This window comes from Moschus berezovskii, chromosome 27 (genome assembly GCF_049115385.1).
Source record: "Moschus berezovskii isolate FMDL1 chromosome 27, NW_MosBer_1.0, whole genome shotgun sequence".
NCBI lineage: Eukaryota > Metazoa > Chordata > Mammalia > Artiodactyla > Moschidae > Moschus > Moschus berezovskii.
Genome location: NC_142486.1, coordinates 30,260,246 through 30,276,498, shown reverse-complemented (window position 1 = coordinate 30,276,498; position 16,253 = coordinate 30,260,246).

The window sequence follows — 16,253 nt, the reverse complement described above, 5'->3', positions numbered from 1 at the left end:
GGGTTAAGCTCTCATGGATTCATGGGACTTGGAGCTACTTACCTATTTTCTCCATACTCCTGTTTTCTCGTCTTTTAAAAATAAGAACAATTAGAGTATCTTTATTAATGGCTGTTATGAGAAATAAAACAATAGATTAAAAGGCATTGATTAACTCAGGAAACACTTGAGTTGGCTCCTCTTATCATGATTATTATTTCAGTGAATCCTCATGATAACCCTAGGAAATAGCATTTTATTATTCACCACTCCCAAAGGAAGCAGGCTCAGAGAGATTGCATGCTGTGTGCTCAGTTGCTCAATCATGTCTGACTCTTTGCAACCCCATGGACTGTAGCCCACCAGGCTCCTCTAGCCATGGAATTCTCCAGGCAAGAATACTGGAGTGGGTTGTCATTTCCTACTCCAGGGGATCTTCCCTACCCAGGATCAAAGCCATGTTTCTTGAGACTCCTGCATTGGCAGCCGAATTCATTAGCAAGCCCTGGGAAGCCCCTCAGAGAGATTACATTTGCACAAAGTCACACAGCAAGTCAGTGCCAGGCCTGAATAAAATCCAGATCTTTGTGATGGAAACTCAAGTTCTTGACCACATACCATGGGGTATACTTTTTTTTTTTTTTGCAATTGAATGTCCTCACTACTCCCTGGAATGAGGCTAGTCAGACCCTGGGGTGTCTCCCAGTGAAGTTTCCAGTGTTTCTCCACTCCCCAAGGAAAAAGGCAGGTTTCAGAAATTCAGGAAGCTCTTGTCAGATTTGTCTGAGGATCCTTTATTTAAAGGCATATTGGAGATAGTTTCTAATAATGTCCTCCCATTCAAAATAAGCTCTCCCCAGCCCCAGTGCTTAGCAGATTCCAATTACAGGGACCTCACTGTCCTGGAAATTTTCGGGTTCTTTTATTTAAAATCTCAATCCCTTTAGAAATATATTTATCACCTAAAACTGAAATAAGTATGTCTTATCAATTCAGACATTTTCAGTCTTGAAAGATATAATAATCATCATACTGATAATAAGAGCAACAATTCCTTCTGGTATCAATTCTGGTAACAATTCCTTATGGTTTAGGCACTGCACATGCATTGCCTTGTTTCCTCCTTTCAACAGTCCTCTGAGAAAGAGGCGTCAATCCCCTTTCTGAGATGAAGAAAACTGAGGCTCAGAGAGGTGGAATGACTCATCCAAGATCTTTCATGAACGGCAGGGTTGAAATCGAAACCCAGATTTTTGTGATTCCAAAGCTGACTTCATTACAACAATCCACATTCTTGCATGATCCATATCTGTGCTTGCTACCTTTGGGATAAATAATTGGGAACTCTAATGCAAACTAAAATTGTTCCAAGGAGATACAGGTAAGTCTGGGGAGAAACAGACTCCTCTGGGTCAGGCAGTATCCGCTGGTCAGTATCCATCCTACAAGTTGTCGCTGGGCCAGAGGCATTGAACTCGGCCTGATGCTGCCTCAGCTGATGACTCTGCCCTTCGTGTCCTCAAATCTGTTCTCCGACAAAACAGACTTGATCTTCAGAATGCTTTAGGGTCTGTGAGGTGGAAAGAAAACAAGGCCAGAAGGGGCGATCTGATCAGAAACTAGGAATTTTAACTTAGTATGCCTTCATTTTGAATGACCTTGCAAACGTCACTTCCCCTCTCTAGGAGCAATCTTTTGGATAAGAGTAGGACCTCTGAAGTTCAAGGATCCACATCTGAATCCAAGTGGGCATAATAATAGCATCTGTCGGAGAGTTATTATGAGAATGAAATGAGGCAATTTAGATAAAGCTCTGAGCACAGCTCACAGGTAATGTTTTCAGTATTTTAAAACCTCATTCAGAAATTATCATATACCCAGGCTTTGCAGAAGGGATTAGAAGAAATATCACACTTCTTTACTTTGGGTGAGACATATCTGAACCTCACTGGGTGCTTTTTCTTCCAATTCTTTGGCTGTTGGTGATGCCATGAGCATGGCAAGGAGCTGATTTTACTGCAGATCCAATTAGGTATAATTATGATGAATTTAAAAAATGGGAAAGAAGGTAAATTTTTGCTCAATGTGGTTTTCTTGGTAGAAGGAATTTTTGAGATCTAGAGGTCTACAGGGGATAAGTCATAATGAAAGAGATCCATGGTAGTAAACATGGTTGTGAGCTCCTGGCTTTAGAGTCACTATCAATTTTAGCTCAGTTTTGCTCAGTTGTGTCCGACTCTTTGCAACCCCATGGACTGGGGCCCACCAGGCTCCTCTGTCCATGGAATTTTCCAGGCGAGAATCCTAGAGTGGGTTGCCATTTCCATCTCCAGGGGATCTTCCCAACCCAGGGATCAAACCCGTCAATTGTAGCACAGCTATGCAATTACTCCAAAATTTAGCTTTAAAAACAGCACACATTTATTATCAGGAGTCAAGACTCTGAGCACAGCTTAGTGACATCCCATGAATCTGCAGTTCATGTTTCAGCCAAGTTTAAAGTCTCATCTGAAGGCTCATAAGGGGAATCATCTGCTTGTCAGCTCAGTTCCTCTAGGATTGTTGGACAGAGGGCTCTGGTCAATAAATGTCCCCTGTTACCATCACCACAACCACCACCATAATCTTTTTTTATCATTTATTTTTATGTATTTATTTACTTGGCAACACCATGGTAAAGAATCTGCCTGAAATATGGAAGACCCAGATTTGATGCCTGGGTCGGGAAGATATTCCCTGGAGGAGGGCATGGCAACCTACTCCAGTATTCTTGCCTGGAGAATCCCATGGACAGAGAGGCCTGGTGGACTATAGTCCACAAGGTCACTGAGAGTCGGACACAACTGAGCAACTAGCACGTCCACTTTCACCAGGTCTTAGCTGTGGCATGTAGGATCCTTCAGTTGTGACATGTGGAATCCAGTTCCCCCTCTAGGGATTGAATCAGGGTCCCCCAACATTGCAAGTGTGGAGTCCCAGCCACTGGACCACCAGGGTGGCCCCCATCACCATCATCTTAATTAACTAAACTTCTACTCTATGCTAAGAAACTTACACACCCTCGAATCCGCTGGGCCACCAGTATTAGTAGCTCCATTTCATAGGTAAGGACATTGAGAAGTTAAACGACTCATTTGAGGTCACAGAGCAAGTGCTGTTGTGCTCCTTGAAGCCTGATTCATGTTGTCTGGTTCCACCATTTCTAGCATCCCACTTAGCCCTCTCAAAGTTTCTGGTATGATCTGGACCCAGTTATGGAGGTAAAACCTTTGTAGGAGAATTATCTACATTGTCAGCTTGGCATCTCACTTATTTTCTTGTCAGATTTCCAATCCGAACTTGTGCTGTGTTGTGCAGTTCAAAGAAAGCATTTCACATCAAGAAATGTCATGGTTGCTAGAAATAATTTTGTCACATCCTCTTGAAATTTTCCTTTTTGCAAGTTCAGAGGTTTCAGTTAGATTCAAATCTTATAATGCTTGTCTTTAAAACGTTATAAAAGCACAGCTCAATTTTAAGTCTCACCGTCCAAATAGAATGGTTCATTGTCTTCGTCCTAAAAGGGACAAAGTGGGAAGATTTTTAAAGAGGCAATTTGTGATGTGCAGGTGCCTTATTTTCTGGTAATTGGAAGCTGTTTTTGATGCTGTAATTTCATTTTTGTGTCTCACTGTCCACTTATCAAAGGCAGTAGAGCTGAATGTACAAGAATTCTGTAGGTTGGGTATCACTGGAGTCCCCACATTCAGGGCCCCAAAAGTTAACACCATGTGAGTCTTAAAGCCTTCCCCCGGGTCTCTTTATTTGCTGTGGGTATCTGTTTCATGGTTACTCAATACTTTCTCAAACTGATTCAACAAAATTTGAGTGAAAATACATAGACTTCTGAGAATTTCCCCAAAGTCTTCAGTGCTCAGTCGTGGCTGACTCTTTCTGACCTCATGGATTGCAGTCCACCAGGCTCCTCTGTCCCTGGGATCTCCCAGGCAAGAATATGGGACTGGGTTGCCATTTCCTTCTCCAGGGGATCTTCCTGACCCAGGTATCAAGCCTGCATCTCCTGCACTGGCAGGCAGATTCTTTACCACTGAGCCACCTGGGAAGCCAGGGAAGAAGCCAGGGAAGAATTTGGTTCCTCTCAAAGCACCTCATAGTCATCCAACAAAATACAAAGCATCTACTATGTGCCAAGTGTTATACTAGTCCTTGAGGATACAAGGATCCTCTGCCACCATCCCATCCCTTAAAAAACAAGGGAAGATGAAAGATGGACAAATGGAAAAGCAAGTACTGTATAGAGAGACATCATGGACAGAGGAAATCCTTGATGTCAGATAGCCTTGGGTTCAAATTTCCTCCCTAGCACTTCAAGCCATGTGACCTGGGGGAAACGACTAAGCTTTTCAGAGCCTAGGTTTTCTCATCCCTAGAATGGACACAATTATTCCAGCCCTGCAATATTGTTTGAGCATCTGAGATAAGGTGTGTGAAATATTCAGTGATGGTGGATGCTCCAGAAATTGGAGGTGATATTAATATAAAACATTTGTTTATCATTGATTCCTACTCATTGGAGACCAGCTTGGTTTTTGCCTTTTGTTTATGTTAGGATCCCCAGAGACAGATCTCAAGACAAGGATTCATGTTCAAGCTTCAAGGGGATCCTGGGAGGAAGAGGGAGGGAATGGTAGAAGTTAGACACAAGGGGAAGAAGTCAAACAAGGATGCAATTTCAGGGAATGTCCCATGCAGTGTACTCCAATGTGTACCACTCTTCAAAATTTGCACCTACCCCTAGCACAGAAGCTGGGCTTTTCCTTCTTCTATTTTTACACTTGCCAATCAATAGCCAAAGGAGTGGCAACCTCAAGAACGCTGACTCACCGCCTGTGAAGGGAAGCAGTACCAGTAGGCCCAGGTGGCTAGTGGTAAAGAACCCGCCTGCCAATGCCGAAGATGAAAGAAACACAGGTTTGATCCCAGGGTTGGGAAGATCTGCTGGAGGAGGAAATGGTAACCCACTCCAGTATGCTTGTTTGAAAAAATCCCATGGACAGAGTAGCCTGGCAGACTACAGTCCATGGGGTTGCAAAGAGTCAGACATGACTAAGTGATGATCACATGTGGGGAAATCAGGGTGAAACACCAACTTTTTCAGTTATACCTCCCTTTTCTGACTTCTGGAGGACATTAACCTGACCCAACAGGAAGTTTGAAAGATTTATCTGTCCAAATTTGGCTAAAGGGAGGCATCGGGGCATAGCTTTGGGGTCAGCCTGATTCAAGAGAAAATCTCAGTCTATCTTTCTCCAGCTTGTGGGGAACTGATTTAGCCTCTCTGACTTAAAGTTTCTCATTTGTAAACAGAATAATGATATACTTGGTGTAATTTTGTTCTGGGCTGAGATGCCTTTATGTTTACTGATTTCTTTGGCAGTGTATCTACTGAGCAGTTGCTACATGTAGGCTTAGGGCTAAGCACGGGTATCCTGAAATGAATCAGACATAGGTACTGCCTCCCGAGACCTTGCCACTGAGTGGAGGAGGCAGATATGTACATTACAGATTCTGTCCTTCCTGTATGCGCGCTCTCTCTCCAACTCCCTCTCATCGAGTAGAGTTCCCTGTATTGTATGGTAGGTTCTCATTAGTTATCAATTTTATACATAGCATCAATAATGAATATACTATACAGAGTGAAATCAGTCAGAAAAACAAATATGGTATGACTCACTGGAAAAGACCCTGATGTTGGGAGGGCTTGGGGGCAGGAGGAGGAGGGGACAACAGAGGATGAGATGGCTGGATGGCATCACCAACTCTATGGACATGAGTTTGAGTGAACTCCGGGAGTTGGTGATGGACAGGGAGGCCTGGTGTGCTGCGATTCATGGGGTCGCAGAGTCGGACACGACTGAGCGACTGAACTGAACTGAATTGAATGTATATATATGGGAACTAGAAAAATGGTAGCGATGAACCTATTTACAGAGCAGGAACAGAGATGCAGATGTAGAGAATGGACCTGTGGACACAGCAGGGAAAGAATCTAGATAGTAGCGTTGACATGTATTCACTACCGTGTGTAAACAGACAGCTAGTGGGGAGAAGCTATATTTCACAGGGAGTTCAGCTTGGCACTCTGTGAGGGCTGGGGTGGGGAGGGGCTGGGAGGGAGGCTCGTGAAGGAGGGATATATATGAATATATATATACTTCACAGCTAATTCATGTGGTGTACCGAAGAAGCGAACACAACATTGTAAAGCAATTATCCTCCAATTAAACTTTTTTAAAAATAGTGTATATAGGTCAATCCCAATCTCCCAATTCATCTAGTCCCCCACTTCCCCCCGTGATGTCCATACGTTTGTTCTCTACATCTGTGTCTCTATTTCTGCTTTGCAAATGGGTTTATCTGTACCATTTTTCTAGATTCCATATATATGCGTTAATGTTTTATTTTTCGATGCTGTCCCTTCTCGCCTTCCTTCCGCCCTACTTCCTTCCTCCTTCACTTCCTATCTACGGTTCTGTCTTGCATCCTCCTACCACACAGACCTAGTTCTTTCTTTCAACTGGACGGTATCCAACCTTCAGCCCTGTGAAGTTCCTGCCTCCCGCTGTTATTTTCCAAGGCCCCTCTGAAGGTTGCAGAGTCTGTGAAGTTCTGGGAGATTCAATTCAAGCCAAACCCACAGGTGTGACAGAGGGTTTCTTAGAGACAACAGAAAGCCACCCAGAGTGTCAGTTAAAGCTTGGGTATGGGGAGGATGGGAGGGGTGGTGAATGAAATTAGCACCCCAAGTAGGCAGCCATGAGGACTGACAGATAGAATGTATGGCTCATTACTTTGGAAGGATGGGGGCTGGGGGTTGGGAGAGGGTCTGGACAAGAGGTGATTTTTCCTGCTGTTTTGCAGATGGGTAGCCTCCCAAGTGCCCTGGGGTAGGGATCGGGCAATTTGTAGTTTTGATTCTAGCACTGAGATTGATCTTGGATGTTGGTTTTCCTCATCCACATGATAGAGAGGCTGTGATCTTTAAGGATTGCTCCAGTCCCGTTGGCCAGGAATTCCACTGTCAAAAATCTCCAATTCCTCCCTACATTGGGTCTCAGTCCTGGAAAGGCACCCGTGAGGTGCTCCCAAAATAATAACTAGCTTTTTTTTTTTTTCTCATTCTTGGATTCTGGCGAATGAGTAGCTTTGGACTTGAGAAAGGTCTCATGGAAACAGACTCTTGGCTGGAATCCAGGTACCATTTTCTTGTAACGTTTAGGGCAGCTGCTCTGGGTGGAGAGGAAAACTTTGGTGACTTGTATAAGACAGTATTCAGACTCGAATGGTTAGGGAGTTTGGGATGGACATGTACACACTGCCATATTTAAAACAGATAACCAACAAGGTCCTACTGTAGAACACAGGGAACTCTGCTCAGTGTTATGTGACAGCCTGCATGAGAGGGGAGTTTGGAGGAGAATGGATGCATGTATATGTATGGCTGAGTCCCTTTGCTGTCCACCTGAAACTATCACAGTATTGTTAATCAACTCTAATACTCTAATGTGAATTACAAAGTTGAAAAAAATTAGCCTGAGGAAGTTTTAAAAAATTCAGTTGGTCTAGGGTCCCTGGAACCAGTGTTTTAAGATACACACCAAGAATTCTTAGGTGGGTAATTGATGGGAGCACAGTTTGAGAATCACTTCTAGACACCTGGGCTTGGCTCTGCTCCCAAAGCTCCAGCTTAGTTGCAGAAGGCCTCTGAGCATCTCTCCTTGTCTGCACAACAGGGTTCTTCATCCCTGCCCCGTATTCTGCGAGATTTCTGTCAGCAACCATTGAAATGGCAGATGGGAAAATCCTAAGAATCAAAGGTGATGGTCTCTGTGTGTGAGGTTGCACCAGCCCCAAGGTCCCACCTGTCTATTCTCAGAGACCAGGGAACTTCAGGCAAAATATATTCACGTAAACACTTCAGCCCCTTGCTGTACTTGTTACATCAGACACCTCTTAAGCCCCACTTCACTTCCTCTCGGTCATTTGATTTTATTGAGCTACGGCTGTGGCAACCAGTTGGCCCGTCTACCCAGAGAGCACTGATATTCTGCAGAGCTCATATTTTCTGTCTCAGTGCCTTCCTGCCTTCATTGGGTAAGACAAGGTCAAGAACCAGTCCAATCATTCAGAAGCATGTGTGATTCTGCAAGTGTGAGGAATTCACACCCCATGGTCCAAACCATCACCAGTGGGAGGCAGACAATTGTCTCTTGGGCAGACAATTCTCAGTACATTCTATCAGCTCCCCCAGAGGTCCCAGTGGGCTGAAGCCCGTGCACTCAGTGGTTTTCAGGTTCAGGAAGCCCTCTGTGGTTGGCTTTTCTTCCTTCCCTGTTCCTTCTGCCCAGTCCCTCCTCTTTTTCCTTAGGATCACTTCCTGAAAGAACTACCTTGAAGCTTCTACTTTGTACCAATGTCATATTGTTGTTGTTTAGTCACTAAGTCGTGTTCGACTCTTTTGTGACCCCATGGATTATAGCCTACCAGGCTCCTCTGTCCATGGGATTTCCCAGGCAAGAATACTGGAGTGGTTGCCATTCCCTTCCCCAGGGGATGTTCCCGACCCAGGGATGGGACCTACAACTCCTGTTTGGCAGATGGATTCTTTACACTGAGCCACCAGGGGCGCCCACATGTCCTCTGGCAAACCTCATATAAAATGGTTCTCCAGAGCTATTCTGCCAATTACAACCTTAATCCTGAACCTCTTATGAAAACCCACCTGGACAACCTAGAAGAAATGGACAAATTTTTAGACACATACAGCCTGCCAAAACTGAATCAAGAAAAGCAAAGTATTTGAACAGACCAATCACTAGAAGTGAAATAGAATTTGTAATTTAAAAAACTCCCCATTGGAACTATATTCAATATCCTGTGATAAACTACAATGGAAAAGAATATAAAAAAGAATGTATAGATAGGTATAATTGAATCACTTTGCTGTATAGCAGTAATTAACACAACACTGTAAATTAGCAACACTTCACTTAATAAAAAAGAACTCCTTGCAAATGAAAGTCCAGGACTGGGTGGCTTCACTGGGGAATTCTCCCAAATAGACAAAGAACTTTTGCCAATCTTTCTCAAACTCTTTCAAGGATTGAATAAGAGGGAACACTCCCAAAATCATTCTGTGAAGAAGCCATCATTACTCTGGTACCAAAACTAGTCAAAGACACCATCAAAAAGAAATATTACAGCTAAAACCCACCAGCTCATACCATTTTGTTATTTAGCCACTAAGTCGTGTCTGATTCTTGTGATGCCATGGCCTGTACCCTGTCAGGCTCCTCTGTCCATGGGATTTACCAGGCAAGAAGACTGGAGTGGGTTGCCATTTTCTTCTCCAGGTGACCTTCCAACCCAGGGGTCGAACTCTCATCATGCTCCCTCCTATAACTTATTCAGTCATTTTGAGGACCCATCAGTACTTGAACTGGCAAGAAACTATATCTACTTGGGCATTCGTTATCCTTGGACCAAGAGCATTACGAAACACCACCATTAGGTCAAAAAGGCGAGATTTCATTTAATTTCCCCTAACACTCTCTAAAATTAAGAAGACAAAATGAGATGCCATTGAAAGTTACTTTTCTTCATTTTTTTTTTAAATCCTCCCACTTCCTGTTTTCTCTTGGGAGATTGAAAAGTGTCTTCTCGCATATTTCTCATTATCAGGACTTAATGAGAATTCTAATTAGGGCTACTGCACACTTTGGTGGCAGCTTTCAAAATGTGGCTCTGGCTTATTGTCAGGCAGCCAGTCCTTGCGTCATTGCCAAAGATGCCCTCCATCATAATAATCCTAATAGCTATCATTTATTGAAAGTGTACTTCATGCCAGGCAATTTGCATACATTAGCACCAGTCTTCACAGAAGTCATATGAGGTGGGAACTAGTCACCCTAATTTTAGAGGAGGAAAGTGAGGCTCAGGCTGGTGAAGTGATTGGCTTGAAGCCACACAGCTGGAGATGGGCAGACCGAGGACTCACTTTGGCTGAATCACACAGCTCTGTTCTCTGGTCAGGAATTTTTTCTGTCCAGCCCTCACAGGGGGTCTTGGGGAGAGACAACAAGACAATGAGACAACTCATCACCACTTCCAGAATGGCTATCCCGATCAGAATTTTGGTTATGAGTTATTATGTCTTCAGCCTCGGATTCTCAGTCTCTCTGGGAACAGTGCTGTCGTTTAGGGAATCCCAGGAGACTCTGAGACACCCAATTAGAAGGACAGTAATAGCAGATCCAAGAATAGACTGATTGCTTATTCATTATTCTCTTATTCCTGAACTTTTCCATCTATGGATCCGGGAACTGTCAGCAATTACCACAGGGTTCTTTCCAGAAAGGGACCTCTTGGTCTGGCTAATCACCTCACCCAGAATGGAACAGAATCTTGGAGCAAATCCTACTGATGTGACTTTATTTATTTGTTTTTATTTTTTTACTTTACATTATTGTATTGTACATGAATCTGCCCCAGGTGTACATGTGTTCATGTGTTCTTGAACCCCCCTCCCACCTCCCTTCCAATCCCATCCCATCCCTCTGGTTCATCCCAGTATACCAGCCCCGAGCATCCTGTATCATGCATTGAACCTGGACTGGCAATTCGTTTCACATATGATAATATACATGTTTCAGTGCCATTCTCCCAAATCATCCCCGCCTGAGAATCCTCAGTGGACACCTTGGGGGCAAAGTGAGAGAACCAAACTCTCGCAAAGGGAGAAACAGTCCCTTCCAGGTTTGTTAAGTGCCAGTCATCTTGTTGAGCAGGTGTGCCCGGAGGCAACATGGTCCTGTGAGGGATCAGCAGACTGATCCTGGGTAACAGAGGATCAGGTGTGAGCTGCTGTCTGCACAGCAAAAGAGGGTGTGGTCTGCTCCCTCTTCTCCCAGCCTGAGTCTCTATCATTTTGCTTTTTCTCTTCTTTTTAAAAAATTTTACTTATTGATTTTTGTGCAGGGCTTTCTCTAGTTGCGGTGAGTGGGGGCTGCTCTCTAGTTGCGATGAGCGGGCTTCTCATTGCAGTGGCTTTTCTTGTTACAGAGCACAGGTTCTAGTCTCGTGGGCTTCAGTAATTGCGGCTCATGGAATTAGTTGCCTTGCAGTATGTGGGATCTTCCCAGACTCAGGGATCGATCCCATGTCGCCTGCGTTGGCAGGCAGATTCTTAACCACTGGACCACCATGGGAGTCTGCTTTTTCTCTTCTTTTTCTGTCTCTGCTCGCCCTCTCAGTGTCCGCACACCCGTATACCTGACTGTCCCAGGTCAGAAGCACTACTGACCCCTGTTGACACTCCCGACCCTCCCGTATACCTGACTGTCCCAGATCAGGAGCATTGCTGACCCCTGTTGACACTCCCGACCCTCCCACTGCTTGCTCGTCCTTTCTCTTTCTCTCCTCTGTTGGCTTCTGCTCCTTCCTGTGTCATCCTCCCCCATACTGTTTATCGCTGCTGTTCCTTTCCTTTAACTTGATTTTGCATCTTTCCTTCCTTCTTTTCTCTTTCTTCCCTCCCTCCCTCCTTCCTCCCCTTCTCTTCCTTTCCTTCTTTGAAATTCTCTTTCGTCTAGTCTCTTTCTGTTTCTCTTCTCTGGCTCTCTGTCTTTGGGACTCTCTCTCCTCTGTCTTTCTGTTTCATTCTCTCTCTTTTTCATATACAAACAAAGGATTCATTCTATCTCAAGAACAGTCCACATTAAACCATCACTGCCACCTCCCGTTCCTGCTTGTGTTGTCCCAAACCAGCACCATTCAAGTTCAAAGGCCAGAAGTCACACCCATGTTCAGCAGGCTCCAAAGCTTGTGCTGTTAGAAGCCGCCTCAGTCTCACGCTTCTTCACTTATCACGTCTAGTTAATTTCCAGTTCCCGCCAATCTAACACTTGAAATATTTCTCAAGCATGATCTCCACCTCTCCATCCTTCCTATAAATTGATTCATCCACCCTGTGCTACTTGAGTGCCTATTGATATCTGTAGTAGGTCTGGGACAAGTAACAAAAATGATGGATAAGATGTTATCCAAGTCTACTTGGAATGGCACACCACTATCTTTGTATAAGTTTTTTATGACTTCATGCCTGGGCTAATCAGTCAAATTTTTTCTAAATCTGCTCTCCATACTGCAGCTACATTACCTGCAGTTTTGCTTAAACCCTTTCACAGGGTCTCCTTATAGGATAAAGTAGAGTCAGGTGACAACCTCCATTGCCCGCCTTGAAATCTCTCCAGACTCATCTTTTCTTATTCTCTACCTTTTCATGTTCTAGGAAAATTAGGCTGTTGGAAGTTCCCCTGTGAATCCACCATCCTGTTTCCTCCTACCTGGCCTGGTTTTTTTCTCTGCCTGGAATGCCTTTCCTTCTACATCTGGTTAACTGTGCTCATTACTTAACACTCAGATCAGAATCTTTCCAACCCTCTCTGCCTAGATTAGATGCTCCTCCTCCTGGCCTGTAAATATGTATTACTGAAATTATAACACTGCCTTATAATCATCTACTTAGGTATCTTTCTTTCTGTTAGACCAGGAGCTCCTTAAAAATGATTTTGTCTCTGAATTCCCATTGCCTTGGACAGGGTATTAAGCAAGGTGATGGATAAATACCCAAATGAATGAGTAAATGAAAAAATGCTACTTTTACTACACCTTGTTGCCTTTCTGATCATTGAGTAGTCCAGGACTCACTGAGGACAGGGGACAGTTTGTGGTTTGAAAGACCGAGGGACAGAAAACCTTCTTTTGAGGGCAACAGGGGATATTTTAGATCCCTCTGAGCATCTGATGCAACCATTTCCCCCAGAAAACACACACACAATATATCTGATATAGCTATAGGGAATCCATGGTTTCTTTTTTATTGAAAATATTTTAAATGTCTGGATCTCTTAAACTCATTAGTAAGAAATCTATCTCTAGAAATGGCATCAGGAAACAAATGCTCTGTCAGAGAATCCTGTCCATTTAGAACATTTTGTAGGAGCGGAAATTGGATGAGAACTCTGTGTTTCTGTTTCCCTGGGACATCACATTCTCTCTTAGATGAAGACTTTGGTCCTTGATGTGGGAACCTTTCTAAAAATGTTTTCTGTGTTGCTGCTGATATAACATGCTTTATAATCACCCTAGAGAGTGACTTGATTAATTCTTAGAGATGTTGCATAGGGTAATTGAATGTAATTAGGCTGGTTGGTCTAAGTTACATCTGGTCTACCTGCTATTAATTACGTGACCAGTTACTTATCTTCTGGAACTCTCTTTCCTCATCACTAAGACTAGGCTAATAATAACAAACTCATAAGGTTTTAAATAGATAACACTCAAGGATGGTGACTAGGACAATAGTTGTGATACATGGTAAAAAATCATGTCATCACCACCACCCATCATTATTCTACCTAGGATTCAGATCTCTTGATCTGACTATGTGATATTTTACCTTTACAATATTATCTTATTTTGATCATTCCTTTTTGTAAAGCAAGAAGGTGCTGGAATATGTCATCCCCTCCAGGTGTCATTTCCACCAATTTAAATATTGTGCTTCTGAGGAACAACCCAGATGTCTTGGCAGATGTTACCACCTCTATATGCGTGTTCACCTGGAATCAAGCATTGCTTGTAAAAGCCCTTAACTTGACCTTTAGAGTTGGATTGCTTCCTCTTGCCTTAATGTTTTAGGCTCCCTTCTGTGCTACTTGAAGCTGATGAAATCTGAAATCTGTCCATCATGTGCTATTTGTAGAAAATCTAGTTTAAACACTTAATTTTATTGGTGATTTAAACCTGTGTTTGCCATTTTCTTTGCAAAGAACTCAGATTTTGAAAGCAGTCCTCTGCAAATAAAAACATCATGACCAGACTGTTCAGCACACCCTGTGTCCATGGATAGCTTTGCAAATGCGGAAAAAATGTGTAATTTCTTAATTCTAGGTGGTTGGAATTTGACTAGAAAATCTTAGCAGCCCTGAGGCCATGTAATTTAGTCTTTCTGACACCATCTGCCAGGCTCTTCCCCAACTGGAGTGCTCCTCCCCTATGACCCCGCAGGGAAACAGTAAAACTTTGATTACCTACAAGAGTCAGAGTAAAAAAGATTCTGAATAAATAAATTTTCTGGTTCATTAAGGAATCATCCAGTAGAAAAAGATTATTGAGCAGACTATCTCTCAGTACTGTCACTGCCAGTTATTAATATTAACTGTGCATCTTTGGTCAAGTTAACTTTCCAGGGTCTTCATTCCTCCAGCCAAGAAATGGGGATAGAAATGGAAATACTGAAAGATTCCTTTGAGGATTAGAAATAAACTTACAAAGCATATGGCATATAATAGAGTCTCAATAAGAGTTGGTTCCCTCCTCTTCTACTTTTTTGCAAACTAAACTGCATTTTCCATGCTTTTCAGAAGTCTAGTGGTAACGTGGGAAATGTTCTAAGATGGGGAAGTTTAAGGTGCCTGGGGAGTCCATGCTAAGTCTCTACAGCCGTGTCTGACTCTTTATGACCCAATGGACTATAGCCCACCACATTCCTCCGGTATTCTTTCCAGACAAGAATACTGGAGTGGGTTGCCGTGCCCTTCCAGGGGATTGTCCCAACCCAGGGATCAAACCCACATCTCTTATGTCTCCTGCATTGGCAGGCGGGTTCTTCACTGCTAGTGCCACCCCAGGAGAGGAATCTAACCCAGCCTGGATTAGTTTATAGAGTATAGATGGAATTCTAATGATGATACTTTGATGATGATGATGATAAGGACAGCATTCACGTTTTATACTGAGCACTGGCATTAACCGACTTGACCAAGGCCACAGAGCTGTTAAGTGTCAGAGTTCATTCAAAACTGAGGTTCTTCTTAATTTCAAAGGCCAAGACTCTCACCAGATTTCTCTAAGCTAACAGAGATTGAGGATTTACTCTGAAATGGAACAGGGATGAAATTTGGGTTTCCAAATCATGTACTTTGATGATGTCTACAATATGCTTTCTTATCATCCAAATGTACTGTTTTCAACATTTTTATAAATTCATATAGGAAGAAGCTGGTGGGTTCATAGTGTCACCCGTCTACTCAATGCCATGTGCTAAGGTCACATGATCATGAATGCTTCTGTCACCTGAAATGCAGATGGGCTGGTGACCATGGCTTTCATGAGTTTGGGATGACTGTCAAGGAAAATTGTGAGATGGAAGTTGCATACATGCTCAGTTGCTCAGTCATGTCTGACTCATTGTGACCCTTTGGGCTGTAACCCGCCAGGGTCCTCTGTCCATGGGATTTTTCAGGCTAGAATACTGGAGTGGGCTGCCATGTTTTCCTCCAGGGGATCTTCCCAACCCACAGATCAGACCCTTATCTCCTGCGTCTCCTGCATTGCAGGTCGATTCTTTACTGAGGAACTATCTGGAAAGCCCTAAGATGGAGGTTCAGTCGGTTCAGTCGCTCAGTCGTGACCGACTCTTTGCGACCCCATGAATCATAGCACGCCAGGCCAAGATGGAGGTTAGTGGGATTTAAACCTATCTGTGGTCAACTCTCTCAGGATAAGATATGAACAGCCTCAAGATCAAAGCATCCCTTGCCTTGCCTCTAGGTTCCACAGCTAAGGATGACAGTAGATGGGAGTTTGCTGGCAGGTGTAGCCCACAGGGGTGTCACTGTGTAGCTTGAACTCCAGCAACATGACAGCAGCTTCAAAGGTGGCAGGTAGATAACAGAGACATTAATTAAATCAACCTTCTCAGCTAAGATCCCTCTACAGTGACTCAGAAAGTGAAAAAAGAGCCTTGAGTTCCCACTGAGGTTCAGGGTGAAAGGAAACCAACACCCCCCACCACCCTCAAATGCCCTCAGACAATCTGGCAAAACAACAGTCTGTCAATCATCCAGGGAGGAAAACTGGTTCGAATGTGCCCAGAGCCAAAAGGAAAAAATGGAGTTGATACTGGCTGTAGATTGATGTGATGTGGCTTGAGCTCCTACACAGGTGATCACAGCCAGAATGTGTTGGTTTTCATGAAATATCATTAAAAGTCCAAATTTCTGATTCTGGAATCCACAACCTTCTGGTGAATTTCAGCCTCATGTCTCAAATCCCTCCTTCCCTGAACATGCTAGCTTCCTTTAGCTCTCACAGCACTCTGTCTATATTAGACCCAAAGCAGAAGTAAGATAGTCTCTGTCGTAGGAGTT